Below are 4,012 nucleotides of genomic sequence, written 5' to 3'. Positions count from 1 at the left end.
CCATATCGAAACTTCACCGAGAATTATTTATTGCAGGGTAGACTACACAATCGTGCCCTTTTTTAATAAACCCGGCACTACTGAATCAATATGGGAAGGCCAGAAACTATGCCCGCTGCCCTCCGGATCCGACGAAGTCGAAACAATTGGATGGCCAGTCTTCGCTCGGATCCCCCAATAGCTCCGTCCCACGTTGGAGTGGCTGATTAACCGGGGCAAATGCGCCGGGTGCAATCCGCCAGTATAACTTCATCAGGAAACGAGGCACCTCGACTTATTTCATAAACTTTATCACGGGCATCTATCAGTGGTCCTAAAGCGAAAGATCGGGGCTAAGGGGGGGGGAAAGAGGAGATAATGGGGGATTTCGCTTTTTGAGCCAGATCGATAGCTGCTTTTAGATCCATTGTTGATGGCTAGAGGAAGAGATTGGGGAGAGTAAGCTGGATTAGAGGATTATTAGCTGATGTTTAGACCCTAGAACCCATTCATAGTAGATACAGATGGGTCAGAGGGAGGGTTTAGCTGGATTCTTGGGATTCTTTGGTTAGGGGGCCTGAAGCAAGAAGCATTTTTTTACGTGGGTTCACGAGCATGAGTAGAGGCACCACTGGTAGCATGGGCAGCAGCAGGGCACCAACAGCATCAGTAGCCATTGCTTTATATGAAGCATAAGCAGATCCAGAGGTATATGGAGCAGTGGAACCAACGACTTATCTAGTAGCTGGGGATCGAGGTCGAGAACCAGTCCCATTCAAGCCCAGCTAGCCCGCTGCTATAGTGCCACAGCTAGCCACGGCCTCATCAGACAGAGCCATCCAAGCTAGATAGCTACCAGCTACATTAATTCTATACCCCGGTGATCCCGCAATTCCGGATCGGGGCCCAGAGCGACTTACTGATCCACTACCTGCATCTGAGCCAGGAGCAGTTCCATACGCTCATTGAGCCTTAAGTAGTGCAGTTTGTTTCTCCTTACGATGAGCGCGATCGTGATCAAAATTCATATGGCTTGCTCGTGATCCGGGTTCTTAGTCTAGGGATCGATAACCAGTAGTTTCAGTGCCTGATCCAGACCCAACAGCATGGGTGGATGCTTCGTTTCTGTTTCTAAAAGGGCGAACCATCAGTGGATTCACCCATGAACATAAGGGGAAGTTGGAGGGACGGTATCATAAATTCTTGATTCATAATCGAATCACCATTAGCCGGGCGGTTGACTCAGTCGGAGGAGCGTGAAGCAAAGGCAGATTCACTCACTGGAGATCCCATGCTATTCATCGGGGATCCATACCCAATGGAGCTAGTTAAAGATTCTCCAGCGCCTCCTACCCAGCTTCGCAGTGGTAAAAGTATGGGTAGCTGGAGCAGAGGCTGGGGTTGTACACAAAGTGGCTAATCCAGTAGTGGAGTCCCCAGTGACGGATCGAATAACAGATTCTCTGTTTGAAGTTCCAACTGTTGGCCCTGACACACGCCCCGGACAAACATGAGATTTGACTACTCTTGCTAATAGGGCAACTTGCATCTATTCTATACGTATCAACAACTAGTATAGTAGTGCAACATGCGATGCGGTGCACCGTTTCTTCACATCCCTGCTCCATGGAAAGCGAGGTAGGAGGGAAAAGCGTTCGCTAGTAAACTCCCTGCTCAATAGAAGAGGTGGGAGGCAGCTCAATAGATGAGGGAGGACGCAGCTTACAGGGTGGTTGCCCTACTCCTCAATACAAGAGCTAGGACCGATGCTCAAGAAGATGAGAAGCACGGATGCGGTAATACAAGAGCTGGGAGGGATGATGCTCGAGAAGATGAGAACGAGGGACCGACCTCTATGCCTGGTTGTTTGTTGCCCATTCCAGCCTAATAGAAGAGGAGATCGACGGCTGCTTACATCAGGTGAGCGAGGCTTCCAGTCAATGGAAGAGGTACGAGCCAGCTTCTCCATACCTTTGATTCCATTAATGAATTGCCATATTTCAAGTCCCTACTTCCATTCGGTAGATTGAGGATTGCTGCTCCCCTGCTCGAGAACATCAGATCGATAGCTGCAACAACAGATTGATAGTTTCCAGATCAAGATTCCTGATTGATCCAACCAACATCAAGATACAGGGGAAACTTCCCCACCAATATAGACGGGGAAGAGACGGGTTTTTAAGATTTTCAATACCCATGTTTCCCGAAGACTCACTTCGTACACTATACCAACCTGACTAACGTACTCCACTCACTAACCATAGTCGCTTTCGTTTATCACTTCATTCGTTCGCTACGCTTGTTTGATTTGTTTATAACGTTATAGAAGTCACACTAACTGAAAGCGGCCGGGGTTACGTTTTGTTTATGATCAAAGTATGACGTTTATGAACTCCCTATGAATTAGTTCCAAGAAAGCGGCCGTTCACTTCAAGCTGTAGTTGTAGGATGACGTTGCTTTGAGTTTTGTTTTTTGAATCGAGATTGGGTTGGTGTTCAGTGTACATTACTGTATCGAAAAGAATGCATAGCATTCCAAGTGACCCAGATAAAAGGAACGAGGAAAAGCAAAATCAAGAAGAAAGAAAACTAAAATATAGAATAACAATATCAATAATTGCTTCAATAACTCAGCGCGTCCAAAATCAGAGTCACGACCTACTAAAGGGCAAGTAGCTTGATTGGTTCGAATCCAATTCGTGAGATTTCGAGAAAAGGTCCCATCCTTCAATATCATGATTGGGTCGACCAGGCCAGATCATGAGTGAAATAACCATGATCGGGTCGACCAGGTCAGGCCCGATCATTGGTGAGATATCATGTGATTGCCAATGAATTTTATCTATTTTTCCCGTATATTAATCCTAATTTCTACCCTTATTTTCTTAGGTTTTCTTAGTGGTCTTCTTTATGTTTTTTGTCTTAAATTCGAAATTTATTATTATTTTTTTGTGCTGCTCGAAAAGCTGGCTTTGTCTATCGGCGGGCAGGCCTTATCGCTTGCTTTATGTAAATTGGGCTTCTCAGGAGATATAGCCCTTGCCGTTGATTTTGCCCTCAGAGCAGCCATCATTGCCGGGGCCGCCCAGTATATGGTGTTCCCTGATGAAGGGACCTCGGGGACAACGCGCCCTCGGCCATCAAGCAGCTCGTCCCCGGGGTCTTCAATCGAGCGAAGCTCGTGGGCTGACCAGTTTCTCAATTTTCCTTCCCCTTCGGCCTCAGACCAGGGGGAACCCGTGCAAAACCCAGCTCTGGATCCGCCCGCGGACCAAGGTCAGCCGGCGGGCATAGGAGATTCCTCCTCATCTGGCCAACCCCAATCTGGTCCCGAGAAGGCCTCTGGCTCCGGAGATAAATCCGCTTCTGACGCACCTGAACGAGCCAAGGGCAAGCGCCCCTTGGAGGTGAGCAAGGATGCAGTTTGGGAAGAACTCGAACGGGCAAAACTAATTCACCCATCTTCGCCATCAGGCTCAGAGCAAGGCCAGGCCGTGAGGGAGCCTGCAGGACCACCAGCTCAGGTGCAAGAGCCCGCGGAGGACGAAGGGCAGCCTGGCCCCAGCCAGCAAGAGAGGAGCTCGTATCTTGCCGCACTGCAAAACGTGAACGAATTAGAAAACCAACCGGTTGGGGGATCTAATTATGGATTTACGATCGAAAGATCGTATGAGGATGCCTGGCCCCAACCAGTTACAACATATAGTTGAGGTCCTCCAAGATAACGAAGAGGAGGGTCCGGCTTCGTTACCTAAGATGATTCGCGACTTGCAGGAAATGGGGAGGGAGAGCCCTTTCTACGCGGCTTCCCAGAGCATTTTCAATGAGCTCAAAAGGGATCGTCTCACGGACAAGGACATTCATGAGGAGATCATGGGGCGCCGATGACCTCCTTTCTTTGAAAAACCGGGGGCCTTGCGTCTCCTGAGAACCACCCTTTCACCATAAACCATTCATTTGTACTCTTTTTTCTCGTTCTATCGGTGCTTTTGCATCCTTTCCCTCTCAAAGAGGGCAACACTGACTGTTCTGC

This window comes from Tasmannia lanceolata, unplaced genomic scaffold (genome assembly GCF_043159265.1).
Source record: "Tasmannia lanceolata isolate RefF3 unplaced genomic scaffold, GAP_Taslan_0.1 ptg000134l, whole genome shotgun sequence".
Classification (NCBI taxonomy): domain Eukaryota; kingdom Viridiplantae; phylum Streptophyta; class Magnoliopsida; order Canellales; family Winteraceae; genus Tasmannia; species Tasmannia lanceolata.
Note: the sequence above shows the minus strand (reverse complement) of the source record.